The sequence below is a fragment of the Vombatus ursinus genome, unplaced genomic scaffold, assembly GCF_900497805.2.
Source record: "Vombatus ursinus unplaced genomic scaffold, bare-nosed wombat genome assembly UNPS02009835.1, whole genome shotgun sequence".
NCBI lineage: Eukaryota > Metazoa > Chordata > Mammalia > Diprotodontia > Vombatidae > Vombatus > Vombatus ursinus.
This window is the reverse complement of record NW_020949613.1, coordinates 24624664-24642682: the sequence shown is the minus strand read 5'-3', so window position 1 is coordinate 24642682 and position 18019 is coordinate 24624664. Positions and strand designations below refer to the sequence as shown.

At 37.2% G+C, this 18019-nt stretch overlaps 1 protein-coding gene across 3 annotated transcripts in view; it reads left to right on the top strand.

Moving 5' to 3' along the window:
- The first annotated feature begins 8290 nt into the window (after positions 1-8290).
- Positions 8291-18019, top strand: part of FILIP1 (filamin A interacting protein 1) — a 256692-nt gene continuing 246963 nt past the window's right edge. For 2 of the 3 annotated variants that reach the window (XM_027852877.1, XM_027852872.1), the window contains exon 1: positions 8379-8440. The gene's annotated coding sequence lies outside the window, so the exon portion shown is untranslated. Of the gene's footprint in view, positions 8441-18019 lie in introns of all 3 variants that reach the window. The other variant, XM_027852878.1, reaches the window with a different exon arrangement.

Genomic DNA, 18019 nt, shown 5'->3' with positions numbered 1-18019 from the left:
TGTGGTAAAGTAAATAGTTCAAATGTAGTGCATGTGGGGAAGATGAGTAGGAGACAATTATGGAAACATAGGGTAAGGTCTAATTATAAAAGGCCTTGAAAGCCAGGATGATGAATTTGGGTTTTATTAGGTAGTTAATAGGGAATTATTTAAAAGTTTTTGAGCCATGAGATAATGTGATAAAGGACTTTTGTCTGAGGAAAATTAATGTGGCAGCAGTTTTCAGGGTAAATGGTAGAAGTAAGAAATTGGAAGCAGGGAGACCACTGGGAAGCCTGTGGAAGCCTGTCATTATAGTCCAGGCAAGAGATAATGAAGGATTACATTCAGGTGATGGCAATAGGAATGGGAGGAGGACATAGATTGAGAGACATGCTGGGGGTGGGGTAGAAATGAGAAGACTTAGTGAATGGCTGAGTATAGAGGCCAGGGCTAGGGAGGAGTCAAAGTTGACCTCCGTGTTTTGAAACTATGGGACTGTGGGAGAATGGTGGTGGTATTGATAGAATAGAGAAATCTGGAGAAGAAGTCTGGTTTAGAGAAAAGGTGATTAGTCGACCTTTGAAAATGTTTGTTTTAAGGTGCTGGCAAGACAGCTATCTAGGTGGAGCTATCAAGGGGAAATTCTGGTCTAAAGCATGACAGAATACTTGTAGCTGGAAATATAGATTCAGGAGTTGCTTGCATGGGAGTGATGGTTCAAGGGAGAGAAACTGAAGAGATTTTGAAGGTAGTAAAGTAGAGAGAGAAAAGAAGAGGGATGACCACAGAGCCATGAAGAAAACCAATAATTAGAGGACAAGAGGAAGAAGAGAGAAGAATAAGTAGAAAGAGAAAAGGAGATCCATGAGAGTGCAGGAGCCAACAGAGGAAAGATTTTTAAGACAATGAGTGGTAAACAGCATTGATTATAGCAAAGGGGTCAAGAAAGATGAAGATTGTGAAAAATCCCTTATTGGGTTTGGCTACCCATGTACTCTGAGATCTAGCCAAAATGACCTTTCTCTCTGCTCCTCACATAAGACATTTGATCTTCCCTTTGCTCTGTCTGTCCCTCATGCCTGAAGTGCACTTGCTCCTCACCTCAACCTCATAGAGTCTTCTTCTTTTTAAAGGCAATGAAAGTATAATCTTTTACATCAAGCTTATCCTGACACTTCTTCCCCCAACTGCTACTGTCTTTCCTCCCTAATTACTTTGCGTTTGTCCACCTTGTATTTATTCACTTTGATTTTATACTATATATTTATATATATGAGCGCTGTTTTCCTCAGAATATAAGTTCCTTTCCAATAAGGATGTTCCATTTATTGTATTTGTACCTTCAAGGCCTAGCAAAATGCCTGGCACAGAGTAGGTATTAAATGAATACTTGTTGATGAATTCATTGATAGATAAGCAAACTGAACTCTTTGTCATTAATTCCCTGAATTTGTTGTGAGGTTTGCTATACCTTTGCTAATCAATCACTCTCTCTATAGCTAGGCAGTGGCCTGGAGTCAAGAAGTTCAAATCTGACCTCAGATACTTACTAGCCTGTGTGACCCTAGCCAAGTTACTTTTGACACTGTCTCTCTCAGTTTCTTCAACTGTAAAATGGGGATAATAATAACACCTATCTCACAGAATTATTGTAAGATCCAAATGAGATATTTGTAAAATGCTTAGCACAGTGCCTGGCACGTAGCAGGCATTTAATAAATTCTTGCTCCCTTTGTTTCCCGTTGGAAACTCTCCTTCCTTCAGACCCAGCTCAAATACCACTTTTTTTATTAAGCTTTCCCTCATTCTCTATCAGAAGTGATCTTTTCTTTTCTGAATTGTCAACTGTGTATACACTTCCTTACTACAATAAATTTTAAATGTCTTGAGAGCAAGGATGGAGTGTTTTTATTACCCTGAAACCCTTTCACTATCTATGATGGTAGCTTTATCCATTTAGTTCAATAAACTAAATAAATAATAGAATACCTGTTTTTTCATTTTTGGTAAAAACTTCTTATGAAAAATAAACTGAAACATGAGTAGAGTTCATTTCTAAGGTAGCCACAATGAAGGAAAGACCAAAAGACCTGGAATAAGGAGGACTCAACTCATTTTTGCTTTGCTATTGTCTAGTTCTTTGGCTATGTGTAAGCCACTTAATTTCTCTGGGCCTTAGTTTCTTTATAAAATAAGAGGGTTAGACTAGATTAGAAGTAGCAATGAATAGGAGAAGTTGGGACCAGCTGCTGTGGGGAATGCAAATGGACAGCTATTAAAGATGAATAAAAAGATTGTTGAGCAGTACTGAGGGCCCAAATGAGATTCATTAGCATGAATCTTGAATTCCTTCCCACTTGAAAATTCTATAATGTATGATTTTTTCTTTTGAATTTTGGTTTTATTGTTGGTTTGGGGTATATGGAATTATAGAATATAAGAGGTAGAGGGTAACTTAGAAGTCTTCTAGTCCAACTAGTTTAATTTGGTAAACAAATATAGCTGATGTATCAATTCCTCTTATTGCTCACATCATAGATTAGATTTTCAGAATTTGGCACCATTTGCCCTTTTACATGTTGTCATTACTCTCTCTGCCACACTCGGGCTTTGTACTTCAAGGATCTCTGACTCGTCTTTCTTTCCTTGCCCTGAACATCTAATCAGCCTGTGCACAATGCTTCATATATGCTGCAAATTTTGTAAATGATAGTTTAGATTTCTTACTTAAAAACTGAGAATGGCTTATTCTCAGAATGATTCACTGGAATCCTTCTGGTTAACCCAATTTCATCTTCTATACTATATTACTCATCAGGAATTCAGCCCATTGAGCTATCTCTGCACAGCCTCTGTACTGAGCTGATGGCTGAACCTCTTCCACATTCCTTCTTCCACTCCCCTTCCAAGGATATAGAATTTCATGTATGTTTCATAGTGTAAAATTTTTTGTTTAGGAGCAAATGTGTTTGAGTGTAATGCAGTACATAATCCTGGAAGAGTAGCAGATGCCCAGTGGAAAACAGGTTGCTCCTTCTCCTTGCCAAGACATACACTTTTACTTGTGTCCTTGATCCCATCCCCTTTGGTATCCTCTGGCAGCTTGTCTCAACAATAATACCTTTTCTCTTTCTAATATTCAGTCTTTCTCTTTTTATTGACTCTTCTGCTTCTTAAAAATATAGCCAAACTTCTCCCCCTCCTAAAAAAATCCTTCACTTACTTCTACTATCTCCTTAAGCTGTTGTCTTATATTTCTTCTCCCTTTCATGATCAAATGCTAAGGAAAAGTGGCCTATGCTTGTTGTCTCTATTTTCTCTCTTTCATGATCAATGTTAATGAATGAATCAATAAATGCTGTGGCCTTCATTTGTAATCCTGAAATCAATATTTCTGAATTACTAGGTTTCTCCTTTGAAATACTGACCTCTATAAAATTGAAGTTTCTTAATCTCCATTCTAGAAACAAATTTGTTTCCTTAGCTTCTGATGTGTTGACAGTTTGCTAATGATATCTTCTAACTCTAGAGGGGATTGTTGTTCGCTTCTGTCTTAGACAAAATGATGTCTGGGGTCCCTTCCAACTCTGAGGTTCTGTGATTATTTTTTTCAGACAGCTTGAAAGCTTTCTTTGTTGCCAAGCATGCAGAGGAAATAGTCTACAACTTCCTTCACCTTTGCTTCAGTGTCAGAATCAAACAATAAATTTTGTTAACAATGCATGTTTATAAACCCACGCCCTCTCCAGCCCCACCTCCCTACCATTGGGCATGTAAATATCATTCTCTGTAGTAAAAAGTTCCTCCTCTGCTCCTCATTAATGTATTCTAATAGTATGCCAAATTCTTCGCTTAAAAAAATTGTTCTACCTTTCTGCACGTAAGGAGGAAAAGTTTTATCACCAAGATACAGAGATACAGATATGATACAGAGATACAGAGATGATTTGCCAACCATCCCATTTACCCATTTATATTTTTCTTTCACTGATGGAATGCATCATCATGAATCATCCACCAAGTTGGGAAATCCAAATTTAGTTGGAGGTGACTGAACTCATCAGAGTGATAACACTGGGGTTGTGGGAAGAGGGCTGCAATTGAACTTAAATGAACTAACAATACGAAAATCTGAAAGAGCAGAGCCTTGTTGACTGTACACAAAGCACAATTTTATAATAGTCTTTGATGGCCCCACTTCCTCTGTGGATTTTGTCAGAAATAGCTTTTGTCTGAATAATTGTTCCCAGAGGTAGAAAGTCTACAAACTAAATCCACTAGTAATATTTGTGCTCGTGTATGAATTTCTGACATTTGTGGTATAGTTAGTCAGGCAGATATCCATTTGTATCAAGAATTAAGGAAATGAATTAGCCTTAATTAATTTTATCTTAATGTATACAATCTTTAACAAACAGTACATAATACTTAGGCAGTTAGGTGGCATAGTAGATAGTGCTGGACTTGGAGTCAGGAATTCCTGAGTTTTGAATTCTACTTCAGACACTTACTAGCTGGGTGATGCTGGCAAGTCAGTTTCCTTAGCTGTAAAATGGAAAAATAGTATCACCTATGGTCCATCCAGAGTTGTTGTAAAGCTCAAATAAGATTCTACATATATGTGTGTATACATATATGAAATATTTTGCAAAACTTAAGACTCTATAGAAATTTTAGTTTATTGTTATTGTTAATAGCAGTAGTAGTAGTAGCAGCAGCAGTAGTAGTTGTAGAATGGCCACTTATTGGGTAAGTTGTAGTGAGGATATGGCTTGTACTAGATGTCTTGCTGAAGTCCTTTCCAAGTCTGAAATTCAGTGATTGGGCTATTAAGAAAAAAAAAACCCAAAACCACAACAGCTTTTTCTCTTCCCCCGGACCCCTTCCCCAACTCCAACCAATAGCAGAAGTAAAAAGAAATAGATACTATACAAGGTTCAAGAAAAGTATTGTGGGGACCATTTATCCAGTATAGAAGTGAAGAAAACTAGAGTAATTATCTGGGTAATTTAAAGCAGAAACTTTCAACTCACCCTCTCAACTGAATGATTTATAATGATGAAGCCAAAAGTGAGATTTTTTTTTTTGAGGAGTAGGGACTTGATAATATTGGTAATTGGTTCAGTTCTGTGCTTTATTTTGACTGTGGAGACTTGGCTTGGAAGTGAATTGTTCCTTTGTGTGAAGTGATGAACTCCCTAAGGTACCATTTAATGTCCTGAAAGAGCTAATTTTCTAAATGATTCCCTTGTGTCCTGGAAGACTCAGTTCATTTCACGTGAGCGAGCACTTTGTCCTCAGGGACTAGTCTATTTTTTCCATTTCCTGATAGGCTGAGACCTAGAAAGGCTGAGATAAGAGTCTGAATAAATGTCATTGCAGGTGGGTGCAGCAGCAAGTGATGGGAGAAGGGCCCTGATTTTATTGAGATTGAAAGACAATGTTGTTACATCTAGAATTGAGTTAAGTCTTGGCTGCACTGAGCTGGGGTCTTTGGGCACTCGGGATAAGCCTAGAAGTGAAGGATATTTTCTCCCAGAGATGACTATGTGCTCTGCCTCTAATAACCTATACCAAGTTCACCTTAGACCTAGTATGGTACAATGAACTATCACCAGATATATGAGACAGTGTGGTATACTTATTAGCTGTGTGACCTTATGTAGGTCATTTAACCTCAGTATTCCTCAAGCAATCACTAGGACTGCTCTACTAGAACACTAGATTTGGAGCTAGAAGTGATCTCAGTGGTCATATAGTCCAGCCTCTTCATTTTATAGATCAGATGTTCCCAAACTCATTTGGCTTACTGCTCCCTTTTAAAAAAAAATTGCTCAGCACTCCTCTGTAAATCTACTTTCTTTAACCCTTTAACAGTTTTTTAAAAATTGCATCATTTCAAAAAATATAAAATATTTAAAAAATAACGCATACTAAATTTAATAATTTATTGTAAATTTGTGGGGTTTTTCCTGCCTTGAAATTTTGATGATGCAATATAGTGTCATGCAACCATATAGTAGCATATTGTAAACAAGTCATTACACACACATATTCCTGCTGATGCATGCTGGACTTCCTGACAATGTGTGACACGCTCGCTTACCAACACTTGCTTGTAAAGACCTGTTGGCAGACTTGACCACTGATTGGTTATAACTTGGATTTTGTGTGTTTATTTGGAAAATATTGTAATCACTATGACTTTAACTGTTACACAACAGATGAAACAAGTACCAACAGTTTTTCAAAAAAATTTTTATATTCTCTTCTTTCCTTATGCTTTAACCACCCCTTTATTTTATTCTATGCCCTCCAATTGTACCTGAGGCTACTACCACCCTCCTACCTTACTGGATCGTTCCAGCACCGCCTCCCCTCCCCGGGGGTGGTTTCATCCACTTTGGGAACCTATGTTATAGATGAAGCCTAGAGAAATTAAGTGACTTGCCCAAGGTCACAGAGGTAGTAAGTGGAGTCAGGACCCCTGATTCCAAATTTAGGTCTCTTCCTGTTGTATCATGCTACCTCACAACATATATGGTCAACCCTAGGAAGTTGGGGTAGAGGTGGCAATTGACACAATGACAGATCCTTTGCCTAGCAATCTCTGATACTCAAGATAATGTCAAAAGCCTATGGCACCTTCACTCTGTTTCAGTATACAGTCTCTGATCTACCTGAAATTACATGCCAACAAGAAGTTCCCTTTAAAATAATAAACTACTAGGAAGTATTCACATAATTCTTTAGGTGAGACGTTTGTCAGGACAATATTCTAGTTGGCCTATCCTATCACATTCTTCTTGGTTTTCCCCACTACATACATTGCCTAATGCCTCTGATGCCTGGGACTGCCTCTGCTCCACATGGATGTCCATGATTATTCAAAGGGCAGCACTAATTATCTACTTAACGATATATTTAGTGATGAATGCTCCTTGTGCAGATATGATCCCAGATGTGAAGATACCAAATAAAGCAAATGAAGACTATGCAGCTGGACTGGATATATTCTTAGAATGAGAGATTAGATTGAGTCAAAATGAGCTTTGGAATCTGTGAGATCATATTAGACTGAGGTTATTGAATCATAAAAGGCTCCTCAGAAATCATCTATCCCAAACTCTTTTTTACAGAGAATGAAACTGGTTTATTAAATCAAGAGATTTAAATACCAAGTGAAAATAATAGCTAACATTTACATAGCACCTACTATGTGCCTGGAACTGTGCTAAGTATTGCCAAAGTCATGCAGGTAGTATCAGTTGTAGGATTTGAACCCAGGGCCTCCGCCTCCAGAGCCAGTATATCTTTCCATTTGGAAAGTGACCCTTAGAATCCTGAGTCCAATGTCTTTGTACTGTCATACATACATATCTTCTCTTGAATCAGGAGGGTCTGTACAATAATGCTAAGATTTCCCTAGCTTAACTTTTTTTATTAAAAGAGAAAAGAAAGAAAAAGTATTTCATTAAATCATGTTAAAAATAATCTTAATTATTATTTAAAAACCAAAACCAAAACTCCATTCAGTCTTCAGCCTTCCCTGATATGACCATGCAAGTAATTAAGGTTTGAATTTAACACTCTTCTATGAAATGGTGTTAGGAAAGGTTATCCTCTTAGTTTTCCCTAAGTGTTTGGAGACACACTGAAATGTATAAAACATGGAATCTGTTCTATAACATTTACTGAGGAAAAGCCCAAAGGGTGAGAATGTGGTCCCGGTGAACTGCTGCGACCCCTAATGAGTCTACAGTCTCTTCTGAGAATGTCAAGCAGAAATCCCCAACGCTAGCCTGTACTTAGTGCTTCAAACAATAATTACCTCACCAGAGTGAAATCACCCGAAGACCATAAAAGGATTTGACAGTTTCCCCACGATCCTTCGCAGAGGCAGTAGCAAGGTTGTGCAGAGAGGGCTGTGGCCACTGATAACTCTCTCACTCAGCTGCTGAGGAGCTCAGAAAAGCCTGCCCCAAACTTTTCAGCTGTTGACAAGCTTGACTTGCTGAGAACACTGGTTAAATATAGCCCAAGCGAGCCCAGCTCCACAAAGTCATTGCTCGAACAGTGTGGGAAGCAGAGAACAAGAAGAGGGGGAAACATAATCTCAGAACCAAACTGCGGGAGCCAAACAACACCTAGCAACAGTTGAAAAAACTTTTAAACAAAAGTCTGGGTGGGAGACTTCAGAGAGTACGACCTCCTGTCTCTGCTGATTGGGGTTCCGGGGAGACGAAAGTTCATCTCTTCTTCTTTTTTCTTGCTTCCCTGCATGACTTTATCTGCTGCTTAGACAGACTTAGGGGAGTGGGGAAAACCCATTGCTGTGGATTTCACGGGGCAGGAGAGTTTTCTTGGACTTCCAGCTGCTTTGTGCTGTGGGACAATTCACCGGACTTCTGGAAGGATAAGCTGTCACTCACCAAGGAACCTAGAGAACTACTGTCAGGTAAGACAGAAAGGGCTCATTACTCTTTTGTGTATATTCCTATAAGGGAGGAAATTTTTCATAGATTTCAATTTATCTGATGCTGCCTTTTAGTACTCACTGTTCTATTATATGTGATGATAAGTTTATGAATGATATCCTTTTGTGAGTTATGGTAAAACATCCAGATACATCATGGTCTCTCTGTTGAAAAAAAATCCCGTACTAGTCACAAAGCTTTGGGTCTGTGTAATTGTTAATTGAAATAAAAATATTGATTCTAATTTATTACTAGACAAAGACCAGACTATTAAGAAAAAAATCAGACCATTTAACCCCCTTTCACAATATTTGGAGGGAATTACAAATGAAATCTTTCCCCACCCCAATCCAAGCAATCAGAGACTTTACAGTTACTAAAACTAGCTAGCAGTCCATGTGGTAAATGAGAGGAAATTCCCACATGGGGTCTGTATTGCTATTCTCATGCCTTGTTGCTTTCTGCTTCTCCTTTGGCCTGATTCTCTGATTACATCGGTACACCTTGTGCTATTGGTTCTGACCTCATGACAGTCTCACCCCATATGCTTCTTTCTGCCTGGGCTGTGACCACAGTCAGTATTGAATCACTCCCTGATTCTTCGGTAGTAGAGGGGAGACATTCAAAAAAGTATCTGAAAGGTTGTTTCAAACTGGTTGCTCACCAGTTGGGTAATTGTTTACATAGGGCTGTAACAAATCCCATTCCTTTCAATTCACAAACAGAATTGAATTTAAGTCATGATCCTTTCATAAGCTGTTTGGTTTTTTTTTTTTTGGCCTATCTTAATCTGAGAGAAACCTGAGTTTTTCCTGTGAGGACGCTCTTTCCTGTTTCATGAATTGTCATGTATTTTTTGTTTTAATCAAGAATTGCTTCTTGTGTTCCCCATTGAATCCTAGAAAATCTTTTGGGCTATATTGGGCAATTGTAAGCTATTGGGAGATCTAACTCATTGTATTCATTTAGAAGAGTCGTTCCACAAAACAGGACACAAGCCCAATTATCTGAATAGCTGTTCTGTGCCAAGTATAATATTAAAATGCCTAAGGATATATGAAGGATTAGACTTAAAGGTGGAAGGGCCACTGAAGGTTCTTCGAAGTGCTCTAGGAGTTCTCATTTTATAGTTGAGGAAGCAGAGGACCAGAGATATTAACTGATTTACTCCAGGTCCTCAGAGCTTAGATTTAGAGCAGAAAGAAACCTTCAAGCCCTTTTTAGCCACTCCTCCAGTCCCATTTTACAGGCGAGGAAATTGCTCAGTGTCACACAGGTAGTAAGTGACAGAGCTGGGATTTGAACCCAGGTTCTCTGATTCTAAATCTGATGTTCTTTCAATTGTATCATGATGGTATCTGTTTAGTTAAAGAAAAGGAATTGATCTAGAATTGACTCTGAAGAATATGTGTATGTGTTTGGAAGTAAGAATGAACTAAGCCCCTGAATGAATTTTTCCATCTTTATGAGGCTAAATAATTTTTTGTTATGATTTTAGGAAAATCAGGGCATTTATTATACTAAATTCATTTTAGCTATTCTTAATCTAAAACTGCTTAAAATTTAGGATTCCTTAAACTGTTTGTAAGGTGAATAAATCTAGTCATATACAAACAGCATGTATTTATATCTTTATCTATAGCTATATAGGTATCTGTAGCCACATCAGTGGTGAATTTAGCACCAATGGGTGATCCTCACAGTGGAAGAGACAATATGCTTTGGTTATGAAAGAATTTCGAAAAGGCAGAACTAAATGCTTTACATTTCTACTTGTTTATATCTTAGGAAGGGTCACATTGTTGGCTTAAGTATGTGCACTTGGGCCAAATCTTACCACCCGTTCCAGGAATACAATTCCTTTTGAAGTCCATTAAGCAGTGCATGTGTAACTAAATGCAGAGTTTGACCCAAATTGAAGGCTAGGTTTCCTGAAAGACAGGGCAGCACAAGTGAAGGTCTGAGGAGCAACACTGTTGTTTTATCCTTGCACATCAAAAGATCTCAAGTGAAACCACATGATTTTCTACAATAAATGAATGCCAAGATCACATAGTACACGATTTTTCTTGTGTTTTTCCATAGATCATTAGTAACCCAGAAGTGACCTTTTCCATCCTCTCTGAAACCTGAAAATGTGTGATTTCTTGGTATGAGTTAATGTATTGCCTATGTTGATTAGAATATTCATGAAACAAATAGTAGTAGATAGCCTGAGAATCACCCATGTATTTTCTGACACAACTAGGTCATAGTTAATTTATTCTATACTCCCTTAACAATCCATGGGCTCTGGGAAATCAAGTCAAGAGCTTACATTTTTATAGATCTTGCCATCTGTACTTACAACTGCTCTGATTCTGGTTTTGTTTTTGTTGTACAATCAAACAGTGCCATCATTCCCATAACCAATGAGATCTGATAGAGCAGAGTTATCTTTGACTTCCGCCTTGCCCCTTAACATTGCCCTGCATATTGAAGCAGTTCCTAAATTCTCTTAGTTTGAGCTATCTTTCTTGTCCTTCTCAGTTCTTCCACTGGTAGTCCAGGCACTTGTTACTTTTTGCCTAGTTTATTTTAGGAGTCTTTGATCCATTCTCCTTTCTTCAAGAATCTTCCTTATTCTAATCCTTCTTGCATGTAACTGCCAGATTAATGTTCCTAAGGCACTGCTATGATTGTACACATGCACAAAAATCTTCAGTGCTTAGCCATGGGCTTTGTCATGGATTAGCAGTGTGACCTTGAAAATTTCTATTAAATTCATTTTAATTCAACATGCATTTATTAAGCAGTTGCTATGTGCTCTGGGCATAAAAAAATGAAAAAAGTATTTGCTCTCAAGGAGCTTATATTTTAGGGGATAATAGCTTACATTCATATGGAACTTAAGTTTTTAATGTACTTTACATAAATTATCTAACTTGATCCTCATTTGTCTTATAAAATAAGAACTATTATTACCCCCATTTTACAGATGAGAAAATTATCCCTCAGAGAGGCTAAGACTTGCCATGCAACTGGTACGTCTTATGCAATTTGAACCCAAGTGCAAAACTTTGTCTTTATCTCTGTTAAATTTCACGAAGCCATTCATTCTAGCCTATCAAGATGCTGATTCTGCCAACCAGACTGTTAGATTTGTTTCCTAACTTTGTGAATTTGATGGGTACTGATAAAATAAATTGAAGAGAGCCTGGTTCAGATCAGAATTTTGAAACATTCCAATAGAACTTTCCTTTCAAATTAACATCCATACATTAATCATTTTTTGGAGTTCATCAATCAATCAATAAGTATTCATTTATTAAGTACCTACCATATTCCTGACTCTGGATATGAAGACAAAATGGATTAATCTGTGCCCTCATGGGGTTTCCAATTAATAGTATTACTGTAAAGCCTGTCTGTTTCCATCTTACCTACTAGGATAGCAATAGAGACTTTGTCAAATATCTTGCTGAAATCCTGGTATACAATGTCTATAAATATTTTTCTAATTTACCCTTCTAGTAACTGTCAAAGAAAGGAAATTAATGTAGTTTGTCATGACTTGTTTTTAATGATCTCCTGCTGCTTTTTAGTTATCACTTCTTTCTCTTCCATATGCTCACAAGCTACACATTTAATAATCACTTCTAAAAATTTACCAATAATTGACATCAAGCTCATTAACCCATCACTTAAAGTATTCACTTTCTTGCCTTTTTTAAAAAAAATAAGATAAAGTCTCTCCCTCTCCAGTCTCAAAACATCTTTGCTGTTCTTTGTGATTCCTTAAAGAGTACTGAGAACATGGTTCAACAATAGTACTTACAAGTTTCCCCCTCCCCCTAGAACTTGGGATGTAATTTGTCTGTTCCAAGTGACTTTAACTCATTTGGAGCAGGAAAGAAGGAAACAAACATTTATTAAGCACCTACTATAGGCCAGGCTCTGTGCTATGTGCTTTATAAATATTACCTCATTTGATTCTTGCAACAACCCTAGGAGGTAGGTGCTATTAGTATTAACATTTTACAGTTGAGGAAACTGAGGCAAGCAGTGATTAAGTAATTGCCTAGGATCACATAACTAGTAAATATCTGAGGCTGAATTGGAACTCAGATCTTTCTGACACCAGGCCCAGTTGTTCTATTCTCTAAATCACGTCCCCTAGCTACTTGTTTTTCTCTAGTATTTGCTCCACTTTTCCAAAAACCTTAACCTGACACTTAAGGCCCTGTAGGATCTGATCCTAATCTATGTTGCTTCTTCTTATCTCTTGCTACTTTGTAGCAGAAACCTGAAGTTTTAGGTAACCTGTACTATCATCATTGCCTTGAATGATGCATTTTTCTACCTCACACTTTTGTCTATGATATTTCATCTGAAGTTCCTTTCTTATCAGACTTTGCCTATCAGAATCATACCTTTCTTTTAAGACCCAAATCAATTATCACTCATTGCCTAATACCTTCTCGGACCATCCCTCACTGCCACTCTTCAAGAATGACTTATCCTTCCCTAAATATCTGTAGCACTTTGTAATCATTTGGCATTTATCCCAAATTGTTTTGAATGTTTTATCTCTCTTATTAGATTAAAAGCCAAGTAAGGGTAGGGACTATACTTGTGATAACTTCATTCCAGCACAGTACTTAATTCAGATACTTATACATGGTGTAGTTGAAAGAGCCCTGATCTTTTAGTCAAACAACATGACTTCAAGTCTGCTCTACCACTTGCTAGCTATGTAAACACAGACAAGTCACCTAACCTCTCCAAGACTCGGCTTTTTTATCCATAAAATGGGATATAATAAAATTTGTATTCATTTCTCATAAGATTGTGGTTAGCAAAGTATTTTACAAATCTTAAAGTACTTTGTTGAATCAACATTTACCAACTCCATTTCCTATCATTTTTGATGAATATGTTTTGGGTCCTTGACAATGAGCAAGTCAGAAAGAAAAGAGATGTGTAAAATTAAGAAATGGAAACTGTAGGAGGAGCTACAAATCTAAAATACTGCTCAAGGCAAGTCTGAATCATCTATTCATGCCTACACAAATCACAAATAATTGTAAAAATGAAAACATACTTGTGACCCCAAATGTCAAGATAGTAAAGTTTCTTTCAAATAAGTTATTTGTTTTATGAGAACAGTTGATGAAATATAGAAGAGGGAGAAGAATCTGTACAGTAGATGTAAGTGTGAACCATGTATATGAATAGGCCTATATATATAGAAAGTGTCCTGGCTTTTAGCCTTTCACATATCCTGGGACCAGATTCTGTTCTGAGTTGCCCCCAGGTAACAAATCATGTTATTTTTGCCTTTGCTTTTTTGGATAAAGCATGAAAAGCTGACAGTTTCTTTCTTATATAATAAAAGCAATTTTATCTGTGTTCACTGATGGGAAATCCTTCTCTTTCTATTTTTAAGATGGGCAAGCAGGCTAAAATTAGTCAGCTGAACAGGTGCCCATTAAGATCTACTGTGGGATTTTTCAATTGAATCTGTGAAACATCTAAAATGTATTCTGATTTCTCTTGTAAAAATCTGTCATCTATTTTTCAGAAGTGAAGGTGGGTTATAAGCTGCAATTTTTTTGATTACCTTTGGTTCTTGGACCCAAATGTATTTTTTCTTTTCTCAGGATAAGGATTTGTCTTTCAAAGAAGTTCCATATGCAACAGGATTCAAGATTCACTTATAGCATCTTTACTAGCTTGAGAAAGTTGGTAAATGGAGCTTTGAGGGAGATGAGGAGTAGATGCTTCCTTTCCAAGGGAGTGTGCTTTCCCACTGGTAGGGTATACTTCCTTCTTGCAGTAACTGCTGTCCTTGCATCTCACTTTGTGGTTTTCTTCTAGCCTGAACCATATTCCTGCCACCCACAGGGTCCTGTCACCATTATGTTCTTTTCCTGGGGCTTATCTTTCCCTTCAACTCCCCAGAGGGTCAGTGCTGGAATTTTTTCTGGGGGACAAACCATTTCTTCTTCCATTGTGATTATACTTTGTGTCTGTGGTGGGATGGTCCTTCAGCAGCCCCTAACTCCATCACATTCAAATGAATTTTCCCAAAGTACATTAATTTCTACTGATGGCTATATCAGCACACCTTCACATTTGGAGAGTATCAGTGCAGCTGGATCGGTAGGTTGAGATAATGTTGAGAGCCTAGCTGAAGATCACAAGAGAAAGAAGAAAAATAATCAGAAGCCATTTGTTAAGGAAATAACTTGGAAAAGCCTAAAAGTCTTACTTGCTCCTACCCAATCTCAGATGCCCTTTTAGCATTTCATTAAATTCATGACATAAAAGCAAAGCCCAAACAGACAACCCTTCTGTTTCTTAACTGGACTCAAGCTACATTAACAAGAATAAATTCTGGAGAGGACATGTCAGCATATCTTAATGATCTTGTTTGGTTAGGCATTCTCCCTATAGAAAATGTTCTACTGCATTTTGCATACACATGAGTTTGCACATCTGAAAGACAGAAGAATGCACATACAGAACTTGTAATCTTTTTTTGGAACATACTTTGATGCTGGATGCTATAGATACAGCTTGAGCAATGGCCAACTATTCTGTATGGAATTTGTACTTCCCTAGGCCTCCCATATCACTCAATAAGTTCAATTTCCTATATATGTAGTAACAATGCCAAGAAATCACCAGCAGCATGAATTGCTTTATGTTTTCTGTTTTTAACACTTGTGACCATGTAATTTATTAATTCTGAATTCTTCAATATCTCTGGAACAGAAGACATGACTGTGTCTAATATATAGTACCTGAACATTTTTCCTCTGGGGAAGCATAATTTATTAGATATATCACCCCTCTCCCCTAGAACCCACCCTCTTCCCAGAAGAATCGTAGGGTGTTTTGGTTTGCTTTGCTAACTTGATAACAGATGAAAAAGAAAATACAAAAAAGGTCAACCCATACATATGATATGATATTACTAAATGGAAATGGTTTGTTTCTGTTCACTGCCATTAATCCTATTCATTCTTCTTGAAGATAACCGAACAATTATCATCTAAATCAGGGTTTCTTAGCCTTTTTTTGTGTCATGGACTCCTTTGGCAGTCTGGGAAAGCCTACAAAACCTTTCTCAGAATGATGTTTTTAAATGCATAAAATAAAATATATAGGATTACAAAGGAAAACATAATAGTGAAATATATAATTATCAAAATATTTTTTGAAAAAACCAAGTTCACAGAACTACATCCCAAAGTAAATGCTGGATTACAAAGAGGAATTTTCTACTTGCATATCTATCAAAATAATAACCACGATAACTCAAATTTGTAAAGGACTTTCCTTACAACAATTCTGTGAAGTAGGTAGGGAAAGTATTATTTATTCCATTATACAGGTGAGGAATCAAAGGCTCTAGCTTATGTGAAAGGTGAGATTTGAAATCACATGTCCTGAGACCAAATATGAGTCTCATTCCACTCATGCCTTTCTCTCTAACTTCCTGACTTCCTAATATACCTAATTACCCATCCAGATCACATGACCTCTCTGGACCCAGCTTCCCCTTCTATAAAATGGAAGGTTGGACTAAGTTATGTTTAAGATCTCTTCTAGCTCTAAATCCTATCTCTCTTCACTTTATAAGTACATTTCTTATTTATTATTATACTAGTTCATTCGTTATATTAGTTGTTTCTTGATGTCACTAACCATCTTTATAGCAAGTGAAAGTTGTTAAGGATTTTAGCATCCAAAGGATGCCATCTCTGTGGTATATGACCAGGTTGATGATTCAATAATTTAATATGGTAGATAATTTAGAATTTTGCTCAGCTTCCTCTAACTTGCAAGACTGTTTTTTGAAAGGTAAGGAAATTTTTATCTTAAATTTTCCTTTCTGATGGAAGCCTGGTTGACTGTGCAGTCAGTGAATTAATTGTTAAAAAATCAATCACAAGAGTTTAAAACTCTTAAGAAAAAAATTTATTTATGACAATACATTTCTGAAGGAATCAGTGACAAATGTGGGAAGCTCAGGAAAACAAGCTGGAGTTTGTTGTCTTCTCTCCTCTAACTCTTACCCCTTAAATGGCTGATCCTATAGTTTAGTAGACCGAAGAAAAACAATCTACAGGCAGCAGGATGAATCTTTCGAAGTGGTAGGACCTGAATGAATTTCACTTCAAAGTTCATACAGCATGCCATAGAAGTACTTAGGATATGAACACAAAGGAAACAGCTTCATCTAGCTGTTCACCAGATGATTTGCTCATCTAGACAAAATAGCAATTGAGAGATAATGGTAAAACAAAATTAAACATGTTCCCAGGCCCACCCCAACCCTTATCCTCACCCCAGCACTGAGTATAAAAAGAAAGGTTTGGGTTGTTTTTCCTTTTTGGGAAATGGTGTCAAAGTGCATAATGTTGGATGATTTATGTGTTGCCGAGGCCTGTACAAGTGAAAGACAAACCTAATTTTTTTTTCTTTTTAAAGCTAAACCAGACATCTCTCTAACACAATCTGACTTTAATCGAACCTGTAAGGTTTAGGGATTTTTTTCTTCTGTTTTTGCTCTTTTTTCCTTACTGTTGTTAACTGTCTCCTTCACTGAAACATAGATGAAAATGATAGGACTGTTGCTTCCTAGACCAAGAAAGGTAAACAGCTGTATTTAGACATTCTCTCCCCTCCTATTGCACTATCTGTGAATGAGCATGCTACAAGTGATTATGAATAGTTGTGTTTACAAACACACATCCTTGTAAGGTGAAGGTGCAGAGAGAGCAGGCATTACTGTGGGAATCAATCAATTGCTTATTTTTTTAAAATGATCCTGAAGATATAAATCAAGAGGCTATTTGATTTAAAGCATTAACTGGTTGCTGACATCACCAGGACAATCCCATTACTGCCAACTTGCCTTGTTTATGTAAGGGATTGTTAAGAAAATAAGCTCTTTCCCACACACACATGAGTCATAACATATACAATAATAGGCACAAATGAACTTTCTCCATTTTCTTCCTAGCTGTTTAATGCATTTATGACTAGAGTACCTGGTTTGGGGGCCCTGTTTTTCTAACTGGGAAGTATCTACACAACAGGAAAGGAAGCAGCAGTGTTGAGTTCATAATGCTATTTCAGGGCCCCGACCTAAGTGCCTGAGGAAATGACAGAATCACCATTTATTTGGATCCCTGCAGTTACTGTGACGACAAACACACACTAATGGGAAACAAAGACAACCTGCTTGCCCAGAGAGGGTAGAGAAGAATTTTGCCAACTGGACTCTTTTTTGTGACTCCTTGAAAAGTGACTCTAGTGGTTTTAAAGTAGTCTTTTGTCTTATTAGCTACTGAAAGAACGTCTTTCATTTAAACTGGACCCAGGTATTTGGATGTGTGAGTGCCTTATTATTTCACTTCAGTTCTATGGAAATGTATGAATTACCTGGCATACATTTCATCTCAGGTGCTGCCTCCTACAGGAAACCTTTCTTTGTCTCCCTAGTTGCAAGTGTTTCAGCTTGCCTCAGATTATCATGTACGTATTTTACACCCCCACATCCCTCA